This window comes from Palaemon carinicauda, chromosome 35, assembly GCF_036898095.1.
Source record: "Palaemon carinicauda isolate YSFRI2023 chromosome 35, ASM3689809v2, whole genome shotgun sequence".
Lineage (NCBI taxonomy): Eukaryota > Metazoa > Arthropoda > Malacostraca > Decapoda > Palaemonidae > Palaemon > Palaemon carinicauda.
In genome coordinates, this window is record NC_090759.1 from 66,019,051 (window position 1) to 66,038,396 (window position 19,346).

Below are 19,346 nucleotides of genomic sequence, written 5' to 3' on the forward strand. Positions count from 1 at the left end.
GCAGACTGGACCTCTGTTGCTTTCCCATGAACTAAGATGTGAAGCGGATGACCCAAATTTTCACCAATCATCACTGGCCATAATGCTTGTGTTTCATTAGGATGATGCATTGACATAATTTATTATGAATATTGTAAAAATTATTACCAAATGTGTCCACACATCAGCAAAATCTCTAATGTTGGATTTAAAATGCTGTATTACTGCATCATTTGAACTTGGTGACCCAAAGTTATCAAATTCCATAAAAGGTTATGTTTGAAATTTATGCTCATATTGTATTTTGGTAAAAGATGAGACCTTCTCACAACCAGAGGCCAACTCTAAAGGAACTAAGAACTTATTAGTCTCACTTTTGTGGTGAATGAAAGAAGCAACTATCATTCTCACATATGTTGTCTATATGTACATACCAGTATGCAGTCATATTACATCCATGATCTAACTAATAGTCACACTATTTCCAGCTTAAACCTTCTTTGCGTACTTTGTAAAATTACTGTAATTTGTATTTTCAGTAGATAATATCTACTCTGGGAAAATTGTTTAGTTGAGCAGCTACTAATTTGACTGGTCCACCATATAATTACTCTTCACGATGTTTTAACAAGTTATCGTTTGAATATTTGATTTTTTACATCTTTACACCATAATTAAAAGTATAAAATACAAGCTATTCTTTGGTAAAAGTTTGAATATACAAATAACTATTTTGTAATCAATATTTCATTGTGTAAAGGGCTGCCATGCTTATAAATTGAATAAAACAAAGCATGCATGATGCCAATTCTAATAAAATGCCCCATTATTTTTCAGGAATTGAAAAAATTACAGATGTAGAAACAAAACATGTTTTTAATCATCAATGAAAAGGAATACAAAAAAAAAGAATTTGATATTTTCAACTTCAATTAAAAGTTCTAAAAAATAATATATTTGTTAATGGCGATAAAATTTTCAAAAGATGGAAAAAGTAAATACTGTAGTAATTCAGTAATGAATTTAACTCTGTGGCAAAGTATTTCAGATTAAAATAAAATACAAGAATCTAAATATTGTATATTACTGTAAAACATTTTTTGAAAATACTGTTTGGTAGAAAATCAATTATCATTGAATACCACTTGACCAATAAGAGATGCCATGCTTTCAAATTTAATATTTTTGACACAAAATCATCCATACAAATTAAACATGTACCCTATCACAACTGAAAAAAATATACTTCTAAATGAGGTTAATTATGCCACTGTCCTGACATGTTACTATACATTAGTAGCCCTGGAATATAAACACCACTTATACCCAACATCTGGAAGACATTTCAAATCCCTCAAGTTATAATCAACAAATTCCTTACTTATTACATACAAAAATTTAGCATTTCCCATTCCCTTCTAATTACGTACATTCACCAGTCTGACCTTTGTATATACAGTGAATACACAATTATATGAACCTGTCATTACTATGCCATCATACATAATTTTGTGTGTTTATCCAGTTTTCCAGGCACACCATTCCCTCTCGTTTCAACCACAACATGGCTCTAAGTCATTTTGGTCCACAAAATGAAGTATAAATTATGCCTGTGTTAGCATGTATTGATAGACAGATGTTTCAATTGTCTCTTCTTACAGCCGCTAACAATTAATTCATTACTAGTGTTTTATTTTTCTAGCAATCTACAGTCTTAATGTATATACTGTGCTATATTAATTCATATGATATTAAAGAAACCAACTTTCATTACAGTAATTTGATATCCTTAGCTTTTGCAGTCACTTTTAATTGTCTAAAGTATTTTGTTGCAACAGGTTTTAATTGAGAATTAACTAAGACTAGGCCCCAATTATAATATGCATAGCAGACTATTATTACTGGAATAGCTAACCTGTATATGTTTGGTTTTATATCATAAATATACAAAAATAATATTTAATCATTACTTTCTGTACTATAGGATGTTTAATTATACAATAAAATTGAGACGAGCCAAGAGCTATCCTTCAACCTCATGACAGAATATTAGAAGGTCCCACATAATTATTTGTGTATCTGCATTTGTAAATCTCAAAACATAAGTAACACAAAAATTAAGACAACCTTTGGGGGCACTATTAAGGGTTTAATTTTTAGAACAAATTTGTATGGCACAGATTATAATTTGAGTTTGTTTTGTTGATGGTAGTACAGTATATAATACAAACAGTATACACTTAACATATGCATTGCAGGGATACTTTTATTACATAAAAATCATAGAAGATATAATCTTCAGGTTCTTGAGTTGCAGATATGCCTCGTACCATAATAACAAGTGGTAGATACGACTGTGGCTATTTGACTGGTGATGAAAGTGGTTTGGGGTCAACATGAGATGCTCCTGTTTATTCATAATGTTATTTCTCTGTTCCTATATACCACATTCAATACAAGTCTAATCATCTTTCTTTAACAGATACATATTAACCAACAAAGGGATTACTTAGGTTCCTCTTCTCATCAACTCATGTAAATTTTAATCCTTTTCTACGTGAGGGACCCTGTAACTTCTCTTTTATTTAATATATCAGTATGACTCTTCAACACCTTACAAATATTTTCAATTCTTTTCTTAAAAGTCTATTCATAAATGTTGATTCTATGGCAAACAAAGATAGAAAACATGCTGAACAAAACTTATACCTCAAAGATTGTTACTCAACATACAAAAATATAACTAAAAACTCTCTTCTTAAAGTTATTAGGGTTTTGTGAAAAAAATAAATAAATATTTGAAGAAAAATAAAAGTCTAGCTCTTCATCAGCAAATGGTAAATATACATCTTAGGTGTACATGCCATTATAACAGCAAATATTCTATGAATAAAAACAAAGTGGAAGAATACACATTAAATCTTGAGTAAAATTAAGTAAAGTAGGTAATCTAGACTAAACCTAACAATTTGAATCCTGTCATAATAACATTCATGACTTTTTTTTTTTCATAGATTACTGTAAAAAAAAAACAGATACAGTACAGGACTTATCTTTTTCATTTTTACAATAAAAAACAAGCTACTTTTATAGCTTACAAAATTCAAAAGAAGGCTAAATACCATTATTTTTAATCACTCCCCAACAACTAGCAAATACTCTCACAGCCAATATACCTACCCTGTATTCATATAACACAAATAATTATTACCTTTCAAAGTTTAACATATTAAACAAAATTCTCCTCTTCATTAAAGGTCACCTTCTGGGTACAGCTATTTGTTTATCATGTGATTATCCAAATGAAGACTAAGAGAGGCTTCTCGATTAAATGTCTTACTGCATAAAATGCAAACATAAACCAAGTTAGTGTGTTTCTCCATGTGTTTCTGAAGAGCAGTTTTGAGGAAAAATTCCGCCTTGCATACAATACAAGTGTGAGCCCCTTTTTTGTGGTGAATTTCTATGTGGGTCATCAGAGAAGTCTTATCGTCATATCTCTTCCGACATAGCCTACAAATATTTGCACTGCCATTGCGCATATGACTTACCGGACCATCCAAGGTAGTAGCACTCTCATTATACTTCCCATCTCTCTGACCTTTGCTTTTCTTATCCATCTTCAAAACCCAGACACTCTCAAATGATCAACCAATCAATACCTTTAATAACTGTGAAGAGAAAAAAATAAGGTTAGCAATCTAAATAAAAATAAAGTTAATTGTAGAATAACAGAAGATTGGATTTGTACACTTGCTCAATCTACAGATGCCCTCAACTTTTCCATATGTCATATAGCACAATAAATAAAAACTCTGCTTTCAAAGTGCAGCAGAGTATATGATGATCATTTACTTTAAAATGACATTACAGTACAGCAATAGATAAGTACCATGAAAATTTATGAGACTATTTTGCTATAATAGAACTTGTCAATTCATTTTTGGGACATATTGTAATATTTAACGTAAAATAATTTTTTTTATTGGCTAACTGACATTGAAAGTACTGTACTATGTTGCTGTAAAGATTATTTTTGACAAATCCCAAACAGCAATTTACGAGCATCCTTTTCACAGGTTAATCTTATCATCAAATTAAAAAGGTGGATCATAAGGTTTGTTTTTAAATAATAACCATATTTTGTATAACAAATTGTAACTCTTTAAGAGCTTATCAATTTGATTAGCTGAAAAGTCTGATTGATTTGCTTATAAAACTTGATATTTATTGTTGGTTACAGTTTGGACATTCACAAAGTATTTTTGACTGTTAGTGTTGACTTGCATTCTCTGTATACTGTACATGGATTGGGTTGTATGACCTATTCACCAAATATTCATTCTTCAAAGAAGCACAAAAATTAAAAAAACAAACTGAAATCAATCATGCTTGATCATTTAAGCAGTAACTTACAGGACGGGAACAATACTCCTGATAAGCTGCAAAGGCCAGGAAAAATACATCTATACTGTATGATGGACATTATGCAGACTTCTGTATGGTCCATCACAACAAAAATTCAAGTTTCGACTATAAAAAGTTCATACCATTAACAACATTACGGACTGATGTGTTTCAAAGATACAAACCATTGCTTAAATAATTTCTATACAAAATAATTACTGTAAATCACCTTCCTCTGCTGATGCAAGTACACTGGATGAATGCTAGGGAACTTTTAATCGTAGAGCAAAACTATACAAACACCTTTAGGGATCTAAAGTCAATGACATATCTTTATTGTTCTTTACCTTCTGAACTAAAGACAGAAACAAGCAAAATGCTCTGATACCCCTGGGACTAATTTAATAGCATTAACCCAAGGTAATAAGCTTAAATTTATGACTACATGTGTATGATCATAGACTTGTGATTAAGATACCAGATAAAATTTATGTGTAATCTATGGAATTATTCAGCCTTTATATAGAACGAGAAGATGCAAGAATCTGTCTTGGATTAATCGCAATCTTCCTTGTCCTAGTATTTCTCATATGGATTGAGGAGCAATTGGAAATCTTAGTTTCCTCTCTTCTTCCTGTGTTTGTGCAACTAATTGTATCAAAGTTTGTAACTACACCCTAAAAAAAATATTCTTTTGAAAGCACAGCAAATTAAAGCTAGAAAGCATCAAATGAAATAAAGCTTCTTTCACAATAAAAAAAAAACAGGAAAGTAATCTGTTTTTGTAACATTTTCACCATGGTGAGTATACAAAGATGTCTTGGTTTTAATGTTGTCATCAGGACACCATACAGTGCTTCTGAGGACTGGTTCAGAGTAGTAGAGGCATAGATTAGTCATTAAGATATTTTTCTGAAATACTGCAGTAGTATTTAAGAAAAAAAAGCCCGCATCACATTAAAAAATGTTACATCTAAGAGTAATCCTGAGTGAGACATGAATAACTAGAGTATAATCGAAAAGTAATAGTAGATTAAGCACACTTAGAAGGATTCCTAATGTTAGAGCTTGTAAAACGAACCGATATATTAGAAAAGGCTGCCCTAAACCAAAAAATATACTGCTAGTTAACTCTGAATATCTGCTCTTAAGAACAGACCACTCCCATGAAGAGGAGAGGTCTATGTTCTTCAATCAGAAGACAAGGGTCAAGGTTGAGCAGTAACCTATCACAGCCGTAACTAAGAACCACTTCTAGGAGAAGATCAACAAGTAAGTCCATGATCTGTGCTACAGATCAGGATACAACTCAGCTTGTGGCTATCTACAAGTAACCAGGTTCATCTGAGACCTAGTGGGATTAACACTTGGTTGACCAGCCGGCAATCAGACTGAACGGGGCAAAGGAAAAGTCATCCAAATAATCCCATAGGTGTTGGAAAGCATGCTATAACACTGCAAATGGATCTAGAACAGGGAACAAAACACAAAAGGATTTCCTGTTTAGGCATGTGGCAAACAGGTCAATTTCCGGTAAGCCCTAAAAGGCAAGACGCCTTTCAACTAGGCAAGGATGTAGGGACCACTCAAACGTAGGTTCTACACATATCTGATCGTACAGTCCTCTTCCCCTGAATTTATCTGGCTGACAGCTCTAAGACATGATTTAGCCCCCAGATGTGCTTTTGCTTTGTCATCTTGGAAATAAGCAGGGAAGCTGTTCCTCCTTGCTTGTTAACATAAGCTATTACAGTGGTGTTATTGCTCATCAACATTAAAGAGGGCTTCCTCAGATGTTTTTGGAATGCCTGCTGCATTTCCAAAATGTTGATGCATACTGTATGCATTTCTTCCGACTTTGCATCTAACACGAATAGGTTGGCCTGGTGATAGCCCACCATCCTTAGATACATTTGAGAACAGTGTAATGTCTGGAGGCGAGGAGTTGAGAGGGATTCCCCTAGCATGTTTTTTTTTCGTCGTCACCATGAAAATTCGGCCAGTACCTCTTATCCCACTGGAAAGGGATAGGATTGCGGATCTTTGGAAGCTAATCTGTGAACTCACCTGGGGAACAAGCTTCTCCAGCGATTAAAGATGGCCAGAAGACTTAAAAACATCATCTGATGGAAAGATTCTTGCTGTTGCCGTGTCTATCAGTATGTCCAGATACTTCAACCTTTGCTTAGGAGCAAAATCCCAATCCCCAGACTGCAACAAAAAGTGAGAAGGTGACCTCAATCTTACAGCAAGTACCTCTGTGAGGAGGTCCAGCTTAACCAATCGTCGAAAGATGTACCGTATCTCTTATAAGTGGAATCCACCATGCCACCAGGGTGAACAATTAAATGAACTCCTAGGGAGCAATGCACAGTCAAAAAACTAGTCTTGAACTGGTACACTGCTATATTGAGGAAGAAGCAAAGGTACTTCTGAGAGAACTGATGAATGGGCTTTTAGAAGTATGCAACATTCAGATCCATTCAAATCATACAAATTGGCACAGGGAAGAGAGGTCAATGACCAGTCTCCAGCCACTAGCTGACTTCTCCACCAGCAAGAATCCGCACTATCCCTCTGCCAGACATACCCCAACTCGCAGTAGAAGGCAAAAGGAAACTCAAACACAAGTGTCCCCCTCTACCTGTTCACTTCCTCTTTTCCTGAACTGGTCAGGTTAGGAGCCTCAAAAGGACTGTGCATGCACAGGATCCTTCCAAATGGAATAAATTGCAAGTGGTCTTGGTTGGAGTTTAGAGAATGTCGTGGTGATCTTCTTCGCCACAGATCTCGTAGGTAAGGCCATACCTGAAGGTTTGTCCATAAAAGCCCTTGAAGACGACTACGAGGTGGATCAGGGAGTCCTGCAAAGCAGTTTACCACTTCAGAGCCACCTGCATGTTACTCCTCAGCAAGAGTGACATGGACATCCCCACCAAAGTGTTCCTGTGTTTCTAAGTGCCAGTGCTATCTCTGGACCAACTTGTTTTGAAAATTGGGACACTAGAGCATCCCTGTACCTCAAAGCCCAGCTGGCCCCCTGGTTTGATGCTTTGTGTGAAAAAAGGTAGCTAACTTCCCATCAGACTGCATGAGTCCTGTACTTTTCTATCTTTGCCATGCACATCACAGTGCCTGACCATTGATCAAATCCTGTGACTGCTTTGGGGATGACCATGGCAGAAGTCTCCAAGGCCACCGACTCAGAAGATGAGAAGAGGAGATGATGCACAGGACTCTGGTATGTAGAACCTTCACTGGCTCGAAAGTGCAATGGGGCAGGATCATATTAGACATACTCAAAGCATAAGTCCTCAGATCCACAGATCTAATCATCAACTCGATCCAGGCCCAAACTAGCAAGATCCAACCATGGAAGCTTCAGAGAGTGTCTCAATCCTTAAGGGGCACCAAGAGCCAATCAATGACCAAGGTCCTACCTGAAGGTGGAGCCATGGTCCCCACACCCAGCTCACTGCACTAAAAAATAAGTGCAAGAATCTCCACAAAAGAACACTCAGACTAGTCCAAGATCCAGTACCTTCTCATCAAGAGAATCCTGAGAGCTCTTATTCCTCACAAGCTACAAAGGCTTGGCAGGCTGCTCAGATCTACAGTACTCCCCCACACCAATATGAGTGTTCTGTACCAAGGACATAACCAGCAATGTATCAGGGGGAGGCCAATGAAGAATCAGCTTTTTATTGGGGAGAGAAATATCTCTGACAACAGTAAAACCAGAGACAGAAGAGAAATAAAGTAACCTTCCCTCTGTTGATCATGGTGGAGAGTAAGCTGCAACAGTGCTACCTCAGCCACCAACCCCTGGCTACTGGCTGTGCACAGGCATGCAACAATATCCTCAAGAGATACCATCTTCTTCATTTAGGATATCATATTCTAATGGCAAAAGAAGCATCTCCCCCATCCAGGTATAAAAGTTAAAGAAGGATTCCTAAGCTCCTCCAATCCTTGGCCAACAGATAGTGTGTGTGCATCTCTGGCCAGCCTGGCTGCCGGGTTTGTCAAACATAAAAATTTAGATATACATATTTTTCAACCTATCATTTTTCTTTTTCTACCTACCGGGCATAATTTTCTGTTACATCACAAGTTTTACATTAATCTGACACAGTACAGTATATTTTAGTTCTACTATCTAAATCTAAAAAAATTACTATTAATAATTTCACTACTATGACCATTGCCTGATTACTAGGAAAATAAAAACATATATTTGAGTTCAGTTTATTACTTGGCAACTATCATTCAGTTGAGATTGGCATGTAAAAAATACAAACATCTTTACAAAAACCCAAAACATAAACTGCAGAGAATACATACTGTATGCCTAAATAAAATGCAAAATTCACAAATTTTCAAAGTAATGTGTATTTTTCTTTACTATACCAACCTGAGTACTTTAATAGGAGTATGATTTCAGAGAAGCAGGAACGGTTGTTAAAATTTATGAAGTACAGGTAGTTATAACTACTGGAAGGTGGTGGACTTGCCCCATTCGCCTGCCAGTCACCGGGACTTGTGGGGTGGTTGAAGCAAGAAATACATCTTGAAAGATCTCAGGTTTGTTTACTGTAGTTAGACAAAATACAAATTACTTCTAAGATTTGGGATTTGTTCCTTTATAAATAAAAATCATTGTCCTTTATTAGGAGACTCATCTTTAAGAGCAAGGAAGTCCCTATGAACCTAATTACAGGCTGGTTCATATTCCCCAGGAATTGTCAAAGTACCTGGTCCTATACAGGAACAAAGGTGCTGGCTTCTGTCAAACTCCTACCAGTTTGTGCATAGGGATGCCACAGGCCCGTACCAAGAATAAACAGCACTTGGTCACAGAACCTATATCCTCATGAGGGATATATTGTCCAATTATAATTGTAGCTATTGAAAGAAATAGGTTTAAACATATTTTATCCATCCTCCACCACCTCACTGGGAGGATGGAAGAGATAATTCTTAACAGATCCTACTCTAAAGAAAGGTTGCTCGGTTTTGAAGCTCACCTGCATCTGATGTCCGGTCCAGCTCATGGCAGCCATAATTGTTGCACCCCCCCCCAAAATGGGGGAAGAAAAATGGGCTAAACCCCAGTCATTCTACCTTTTAATCTATGATTATGCCAAAACCACTATCTTAGAAGATATGGATCTGTCGCGTGAGAGAGCTATGCTGGCTATCGTACATAACCTGCTGAGCAGCCACCAGAGGACCAAGAGTAATGGTACTCAAAGACTTGGGAAAATTATCCCACAAGTAGTGAGAGGTAAAGGATATCTGGAGTTAGCAGGACGATTAGATTAATGGCAGGTTTTTACATAAACCTGCCACACATTTGCAACTTCACCTGGAAATCCCTGCACATCCTTGTACTCTTCATTAGATTTATCCATGCTTACTGGGACACAGCAGCTTGTCAGTACAGTTATAAATTTATTCTAGAAAGAGAAAACAAAAAATTGGCACAGTTAAAATCTGAGGGGCAGCAAGAGTATGTGTGTAGGTAGCAGGTTGTATTTCTAGGTAGTAGGTTGGCCACGGCACTAGCCACCCATTGAGATACTACCACTAGAGAGTTATGGGGTCTTTCGACTGGCCAAACAGTACTACATTGGATCCTTCTCACTGGCTATGGTTCATTTACCCTTTGCCTACACACACACACCGAATAGTCTGGCCTATTCTTTACACATTCTCCTCTCTCCTCATACACCTGACAACACTGAAATTACCAAACAATTCTTCTTACTTCACAGTAATTTTTCAGTGGAAACTTTTCTCTTTGTAAGGGTAGGAGAGTTTTTATAGTTTATATAGGAAATATTTATTTTGATCTTGTTGCTACCCTTAAAATATTTTATTTTTTCTTGTTTTCTTTCCTCACTGAGCTATTTTCCCTGTTGGAGCCCCTGGGCTTATAGCATCTTGCTTTTCCAACTAGGGTTGTAGCTTAGCAGGTAATAATAATAATAATAATAATAATAATAATAATAATAATAATAATAATATTGTTTGCAGCTAAAGTCAAAATTGCTAATCCTGCTGACTGATAGGGGGGCAGGGGTTCCCCATCAACTTCTGGTAGTTATGACAACCTCATTAAATTCTAACAGCTGTTCCAGCCTTGCTGAAGTCATACTGCTATCAAAGAACGATGGGTTGTACTGTATTTGTTTAGGAACAAATGAGTTTTGGCTGATAACCTCTTTATACAGCAATTTAAATAGATACATGTATACTGTGCCTGACAACCTGAGACATATAGAAAATAAATTGAAAGCAATGTAGTACAATAACATGTTATTTTTATTAATAAAATAAATTTTTGAATATACTTACCCGGTGATCATATAAGCTGTCAGCTCTGCTGCCCGACAGAAAAACCTAAGGACAAAATACGCCAGCGATCGCTATACAGGTGGGGGTGTACATCAACTGCGCCATCTGTCGAGCAGGTACTCAAGTACTCCATGTCAACACAGAACCAATTTTCTCCTCGGCCCACTGGGTCTCTATTGGGGAGGAAGGGAGGGTCCTTTAATATATGATCACCGGGTAAGTATATTCAAAAATTTATTTTATTAATAAAAATAACATTTTTCAATATTAAACTTAGCCGGTGATCATATAAGCTGATTCACACCCAGGGGGGTGGGTAGAGACCAGCATTACATGTTGACATTATTATGAGCTAAGTATTTTGTATTTCATTTTAGCAGTTATTCAAAATAACAAACATAAAATAAATAAGTACCTGGTAAGGAAGTCGACTTGAACAATTACTCTGCCTTTTTAAGTACGTCTTCCTTACTGAGCCTCGCGATCCTCATAGGATGCTGAGCGACTCCTAGGAGCTGAAGTATGAAGGGTTGCAACCCATACTAAAGGACCTCATCAAAACCTCTAATCTAGGCGCTTCTCAAGAAATGACTTTGACCACCCGCCAAATCAACCAGGATGCGAAAGGCTTCTTAGCCTTCCGGACAACCCAAAAACAATAATAAAACATTTCAAGAGAAAGATTAAAAAGGTTATGGAATTAGGGAATTGTAGTGGTTGAGCCCTCACCCACTACTGCACTCGTTGCTACGAATGGTCCCAGAGTGTAGCAGTTCTCGTAAAGAGACTGGACATTCTTAAGATAAAAAGACGCGAACACTGATTTGCTTTTCCAATAGGTTGCGTCGATTATACTTTGCAGAGATCTATTTTGTTTAAAGGCCACGGAAGTTGCGACAGCTCTAACTTCGTGTGTCCTTACCTTCAGCAAAGCTTGGTCTTCCTCATTCAGATGGGAATGAGCTTCTCGTATTAACAGTCTGATAACATAGGATAAAGCATTCTTTGACATAGGCAAAGATGGATTCTTAACTGAACACCATAAAGCTTCAGACGGGCCTCGTAAAGGTTTTAAATAGAACTTAAGAGCTCTTACAGGACATAAGACTCTTACTAGTTCATTTCCAACCATACGATAAGTTTGGAATATCGAACGATATTGGTCAAGGCCGAGAAGGCAGCTCGTGTTTGGCTAGAAAACCAAGTTGTAGAACATGTAGCCGTTTCGGATGAGAATCCGATGTTCTTGCTGAAGGCATGAATCTCACTGACTCTTTTAGCTGTGGCTAAGCATATCAGGAAAAGAGTCTTTAAGGTGAGATCTTTCAGGGAGGCTGATTGTAGCGGTTCGAACCTGTCTGACATAAGGAATCTTAGTACCACGTCTAAATTCCAACCAGGTGTAACCAAACGACGCTCCTTCGTGGTCTCAAAAGACTTAAGGAGGTCCTGTAGATCTTTATTGTTGGAAAGATCTAAGCCTCTGTGACGGAAGACTGATGCCAACATGCTTCTGTAACCCTTGATAGTGGGAGCTGAAAGAGATCGTTCTTTCCTCAGATATAAGAGAAAGTCAGCTATTGAGTTACAGAGGTACTGGTCGAGGATACGGATACTGACTTGCACCAGTTCCGGAAGATTTCCCACTTCGATTGGTAGACTCTAAGGGTGGATGTTCTCCTTGCTCTAGCAATCGCACTGGGTGCCTCCTTCGAAAAGCCTCTAGCTCTCGAAGGTCTTTCGATAGTCTGAAGGCAGTCAGACGAAGAGCGTGGAGGCCTTGGTGTACCTTCTTTACGCGTGGCTGACGTAGAAGGTCCACCCTTAGGGGAAGTGTTCTGGGAACGTCTACTAGCCATCGAAGTAACTCGGTGAGCCATTCTCCCGCGGGCCAGAGGGAAGCAACTAGCGTCAACCTTGTCCCTTCGTGAGAGGCGAACTTCTGCAGTACCTTGTTGACAATCTTGAACGGAGGGAATGCATATAGATCTAGATGTGACCAATCTAGTAGAAAGGCATCTATATGAACTGCTGCAGGGTCCGGGATTGGTGAGCAAAATATTGGGAGCCTCTTGGTCATCGAGGTTGCGAAGAGATCTATGGTTGGCTGGCCCCAGGTGGCCCAAAGTCTCTTGCATACATCCTTGTGGAGGGTCCATTCTGTTGGAATTATTTGTCCCTTCCGACTGAGACAATCTGCCATGACATTCAAGTTGCCTTGGATGAACCTCGTAACTAGTGAAATGTCTAGACCTTTTGACCAGGTGAGGAGGTCCCTTGCGATCTCGTACAATGTCAGAGAGTAGGTCCCTCTTTGCTTGGAGATGTACGCCAAAGCCGTGGTGTTGTCCGAGTTCACCTCCACCACTTTGCCTTGAAGGAGAGACTTGAAGCTTTTCCAGGCCAGACGTACTGCCAGTAGCTCCTTGCAGTTGAAATGCATTGTCCTTTGATTCGAGTTCCATAATCCCGAGCATTCCCTACCGTCTAATGTCGCACCCCAGCCTACGTCCGATGCGTCCGAGAAGAGAACGTGGTTGGGAGTCTGAACAGTCAGGGGAAGACCCTCTCTAAGGTGATATAGTCCTTTCACCAAGTCAGACAAGACTTTATCTTTCCGGAAACCGGGATCGAGACCGCTTCTAGCGTCTTGTCCTTTTTCCAGTGAAAAGCTAGATGGTATAGAAGAGGACGGAGGTGTAGTCTTCCTAGTGACACAAATTGATCCACGGATAACAGTGTCCCTACCAGACTCATCCACAGCCTGACTGGGCAGCGTTCCTTCTTCAGCATCTTCTGGATGGATAGCAGGGCTGAGGGTTGATCGTCTTGTTCAGCAACGTCCTCATCAGAGGGTTCCTCATCCGAATCTGATGAGGAAACGGCAACGGAGTGGGCAACGTCTGACTCGCTGAATCCGGTCGCACTGGTGGATGCGTGACGGAGCCGGACGCAAAATCATGGCACTGCTGCACAGTCTGTGAACTGTCAACAACCATGGGTGCACGAGGAAGTACAGCGTCAACCCGAACTGTCTAGACTGTCTGGGTTGTGCAGTCAACACCCTACCGGGTTGCTGAGGTTGACGCACTGCGTCACAACAAGTCACCTCTGCTGGTTGTTGAACGTCTTCCTAGTGACACACTGAACGTCAACAACCACCTCCGAGCGTCGCTTAACGTCAACGTGCGACTGGCAACCCACACTGGGTCGCATCGGTGGAGGAACCACCTCAACTGGCAGACGCGAGTAGGATACCTCAGCGTCAACAGGGCGCACAACCAACCGGTTGGAAGGTTGTTGGCCAGAAGGTTCTTCTCCGCATTTAAGTCTTCTATCAAGGACACAAGCTTGGACTGCATGTCTTGCAGCAAAGCCCATTAGGGTCTACGGGAGCAGGTGTGGCAACAGACGGGGTTAGCGACTGAGGCGGAACCATTTACCATCCCTGGAAGCCTTGTTATGTGTGACATAATAGAACAGCAAAACTTCAAAGGCTCGACAAAAGTTGAGAAGTTGACCTGTAAACAACTTGGAGCGTCTATCTGAGAAGTCTATCTGGGCAGAGGCATGAACTCCCAAGCCGAGAACTTCTCTCGTGTCCTATCAGACTCTCGCTCTATAAGCCAGTTTAAAAGAAGGGAAATCAAAGGCTGTATCCCTAAAACTCCTCCTGGTGCAAAAACCAGTCGCCTAGCCAACGTAACGCTCTCTAGGAGAGTGAGAGAGCACTAGCTTAAAAACAACGGCTTCGAAGTAGCTAGGCCTAGTGTAAGCTCTGACGTTTAGGCGAACGAGGAGCAGCAGTTACAAGATCCGGACGAAGATCCTTAAAAAATTATCATGATTTAATTAAAGTCCATAGGAGGCTAAGCAGCTTAAGGCTCCTCTCCAAAAGACAGAGTCCTCAAAGGAATATCAGGAGGGAGAACAGCACTTTCTCATCTACAGGAACCTTGTCCGATAAAAGCTAGGTTATCTCAGTGAGTCTCTCACTGGTGCATTAGTAGCAGACCAGAAGGCAACGTCATGTAACTGCTTGACAGTCTGTGAACTGTCAACAACTGAACTGTCAACCACAACAGGTGCGTGAGGACATACAGCACTGGTGCATTAGTAGCAGACCAGAAGGCAACGTCATGTAACTGCTTGACAGTCTGTGAACTGTCAACAACTGAACTGTCAACCACAACAGGTGCGTGAGGACATACAGTGTACACTCGAGACTGCTTTGACTGTCTATACTGAGCAGTCAAAACAACTCTAGAATGCGGAGGTTGACGCACAGCGTCAAAACAAAGCAACTTAACTCCACCCTCCTGTTGTTGTGGTAACTCGCGAACGTCAACGGAGGGTTCCGTGTGTCTGTGAACGTCAACGTGCGGCTGGCAGGGTACACTGCGCATGGGTGGTGGAACTCTCACAGCCGGAGTGCGGGAGAAGGTAGCCTCAGCGTCAACTGAACGCACAACCGTGGTTGGTTGTAGGCTAACGGGTGCAGCGTCAACCTTCTCCGCACGATACTCCTGCATTAAAGATGTTAACTGTGTCTGCATGGTCTGCAGCAAAGACCACTTAGGGTCTACAGTAGCAGGTGCGGCAACAGACGGTGTTACTGCCTGTTGCGGTACCGCTTTGCCTCTCTTAGGAGGTGAGCAGTCGTCGGAAGACTGCAGCGAGTCCAAACTGACCCAGTGGCTACAACTGGGCCGTTGGACTTGCGCGGAAGGGACCGACTTGCGCTTAATAAGCTGCGAGACCTTGGTCCATGGTTTCTTACGAGAAACCTCTTCCGCAGACGAGAAATAAATGGGCTCTCTCGTCTTTGTGTGGGTGGGGCGATCTTGGGTAGATACGCCCGAAACCACGGAGGGAAACGTCTGTTCGTTGATCAAGGCCTGACGAACCCATAAGTCGTTCGACATTACTTCTCCCCTGGGCTTGGGAGCTTGCAAGAGGTCCCGGACTAGGTGAACGACAGGCACGAACAGACGAACCCTCGGACGCAACACTGTAACACTTTGCGCATATCACTTTATCACTTTGATTTTCTGTTTTGCACTTATTTCACTGAAATCGAAACTTTTACTGATTTCTACCTGAAACACGCAATTCTACCCTTCATTAAAAGGTAGTAATTGCGAAAACAGTCGTATAATGCAGCTCATTAATACTAGCAAAAACAGAAAACATATATAAAGATAAAGAATTCAGTGGCTGGGAAAGAGACTAAACACTAGTTCAAATAAACTACGTTTACAAACTCTCACCGCACATAGCCTGGGGACAAGAATAAAACCCTAGAAACGTTTTACCTTCTTCCCCGTACAGCGACTAGGGAGGAGAGTAACACGAGAACAACGTTACCCGCTTGAACGGAACGTTTTTTCTCCTCTCTCTCCCTCCGTCTCTATCTCTCTCTCTCTTTCTCTCTTGATTTCGCACCTGAGAGAAGAGCCCAATTATATATCGTCAAAAAAAACATGTTATTTGGCTAAAGGAAAAAAACTGAAAGGTTTTCCAAATAAAAAGTTCCTCTAATTTAGAATTTAAACCATTTAAGTTAAGAAAGAATGAACGAAACGTCAGAATCGATTTACTCTTACTGCAAAGTGAAACCGTGATACACTCTCTCTCTATCGTAACGATAGAGCGCATGTTGAACGTCCTGAACGTCAACAACTGCGTAGTCTAAAAAAACTAAACGTTAGTTCATCTTTGAAAACAGTACGAAGACTATCAAAGAAATTCTTTCATAAAACATTAAATTTAAAAAGTTTTAAATTCCTTAAAGGCTAAATACGATATAACGGGCTCAACGTTGATTAACTTCGGTTCCAAGTTAGGACCGCCTACTATCAGGAAAGGTCGCATATAAACAAAACATAAAAATTTATTTTTATATGTTTATAAAAAATGGAAAGTTAATCGAAGAGGCCTAATAAAGGCGGAGAGATATAAAATATAAAGATCTATAACGTGTTAAGCAAAATTACTAAAAACCTAAACACACTTCCGTCTAAGGGAAGGGTCGGCCATTTAAAAGTGAAAGAGAGTCCATACTCTCTTTGTCACCATAATTAAATCTATCCAAAACGAGTTCAAGTTTTGAGATGAAGATAAAACCCCTGCATAGCGAAAGCTCAAAACTAGAATAGTGTACTTCACCAAATAGTTGTGAAAACAAATCCAGTTAGTAACAGCGTATTTAGTAGGTCTTGCCAGTGGCACGACAGAGAGAAAATTGGTTCTGTGTTGACATGGAGTACTTGAGTACCTGCTCGACAGATGGCGCAGTTGATGTACACCCCCACCTGTATAGCGATCGCTGGCGTATTTTGTCCTTAGGTTTTTCTGTCGGGCAGCAGAGCTGACAGCTTATATGATCACCGGCTAAGTTTAATATTGAAAATGTAAATTTGTCATGGTAATGCAAAACCATCAGAATGCTACAATGTCTGGGACAATAGACTACAGTATGTTATAAAATTCAGTTCAATAATTCACATCCATGGAATACTGTTTTTTTAAATACTTGGTACTACAGGTAAAATAAAATCTTAATAGATATTATCAAAAATTTAATAAGAAATCATCACAAATAATAATAATAATAATATCTAATCAACCTATGAACTCATACAGTAAAAGAATATAGTATATGAAATGTGCATATACATATTCAGACTGAAAACAGTACACAAATATGTTTGTCCCTAAATAAAACATACAGCTAAATACTTTATCCAGTTTATCAAGAAACCTCACTTATGAATAAATAGAGTATTGCCTTCAGCATATATAATATATATCCATATTCATACTGTACATATAGCTACCATAGGAGCCAAGCAAAAACTTTTGCCATAAAATAGTTCTCTACTCTTTCATTTAATGTTATATCATATATATGCCAAGAAACATAGCTTGCTAAACATATCTGAAAAAAAAATAATAGCTTGAATACCAGAATTAACCCTTTTACCCCCAAAGGACGTACTGGTACGTTTCACAAAAGCCATCCCTTTACCCCCATGGACGTACCGGTACGTCCTTGCAAAAAAATGATATAAAAATTAGATTTTCATATTTTTTGATATTTTGAGAAACTTCAGGCATTTTCCAAGAGAATGAGACCAACCTGACCTCTCTATGACAAAAATTAAGGCTGTTAGAGCAATTTAAAAAAAATATACTGCAAAATGTGCTGTGAAAAAAATAACTCCTTAGGGGTTAAGGGTTGGAAATTTCCAAATACCCCGGGGTTAAAAGGGTTAAATCTCTAAACACAATGTATGGTACTTTTGTGCTGGAACATGTCCGATCAATTAAAAACTAACAAGTTTCCAACCTGCAAATATCACTTCTTACAAAGAAGCTTTTCACTGTCATCATAAAATTTCTCGTCACATTTTTCCTTTACTTGGTTAGACCCGAGATAAGTTGTCTCCTCTCTTCTGTCTTGTACACTTTTTGCCTGAACTTCCATCTTGCCTAGGTCTTTACCCAAAATCTTTATCCATGATTCATTGGGTCTTCCTACCGGCCTTTGTCTTACTACATACATTTCTACTACAGTACTTTCTAATCAACTGCCCCTCACCAATTCTCCCATATATGTACCATATAGTACAAATAATCTCCAGTTTTGAGATGTCAAATATTCCTGCTCCCTGACACATCTTACTCTGTACTGGTTTTTTATAATGAGATGTCATTGCACTCCAATCAAGAATCTTTGCACTCTATAATCATATGAAATATAGACCCATTTAAATAAAATATCTACAGCTTACATAAACACTAAACTAAATTAGGCAGCATATAATGAAAAAAAGTACTAAAGTCCCTGCTTTTACAAATATTTAATATTAAATTTTTTCCCTAACTACTGTATATTTGCTCCATATAAACATTATTAAAAACAAATGTGATTCAATCAAAATCAGCTAAATTGAACGAAGACAGCAGCATTATTTCAGTGCGTAAAACATCAATTGTGCTCAAATGCCACTAGCACAATCCAGAACTTAACAACAGTCTGCATTCAATGATCCTTGAAATCTAATCAACCTTAAAGTACAATTTCAAAATTTTTGCAACAACATTGAGTATCTTTTGTACCACTGAATGTGTTGGGAATCTTCAAGTCAACCCTGAATAATTGTGTTATGTGAATAAGCATTCTGTGACTGTGCTCATGTATTTGCAATGTTGATATTGTATTGTCTTTAAAATGTCCACTTGCAAAGTACAGGTGTCTATGACGAGATTTCCAAACCAGTGTCAATGTCCCTTCAGAAATACTGGTGACCTTAGTCAGCATTAAGAATATGAACCAGGAATGAAGAAAGTTATTTCCTTGCCGAAAATGATAATGAAAGCCCTATCCTTTTTTTCCCAATTTCTATGATAAAGTTGAAACCATATTACTAGCGGATATTTGTTGGTTAACATAGATGACAGGAGCAGCTAGAGCTGATAAGGAAGCTGTGAAGATGTTTCCTGAGAGCTAAAAGAAGCAGATTTGTAACGGTGGTTACAGCAACAAGCAAAGTTGAAGATGAATGAGACAGACCAAGAAAAACCTTTGTTGCTCA

General features: G+C 38.9%; 1 protein-coding gene across 1 annotated transcript in view; it reads right to left on the reverse strand.

The window, feature by feature from the left end:
• Nucleotides 1-782: 782 nt before the first annotated feature.
• LOC137627820 (zinc finger protein 26-like) overlaps nucleotides 783-19,346 on the reverse strand; it is a 142,787-nt gene continuing 124,223 nt past the window's right edge. The window contains exon 3 of the transcript XR_011041228.1: nucleotides 783-3,650. The gene's annotated coding sequence lies outside the window, so the exon portion shown is untranslated. The remainder of the gene's footprint in view (nucleotides 3,651-19,346) is intronic.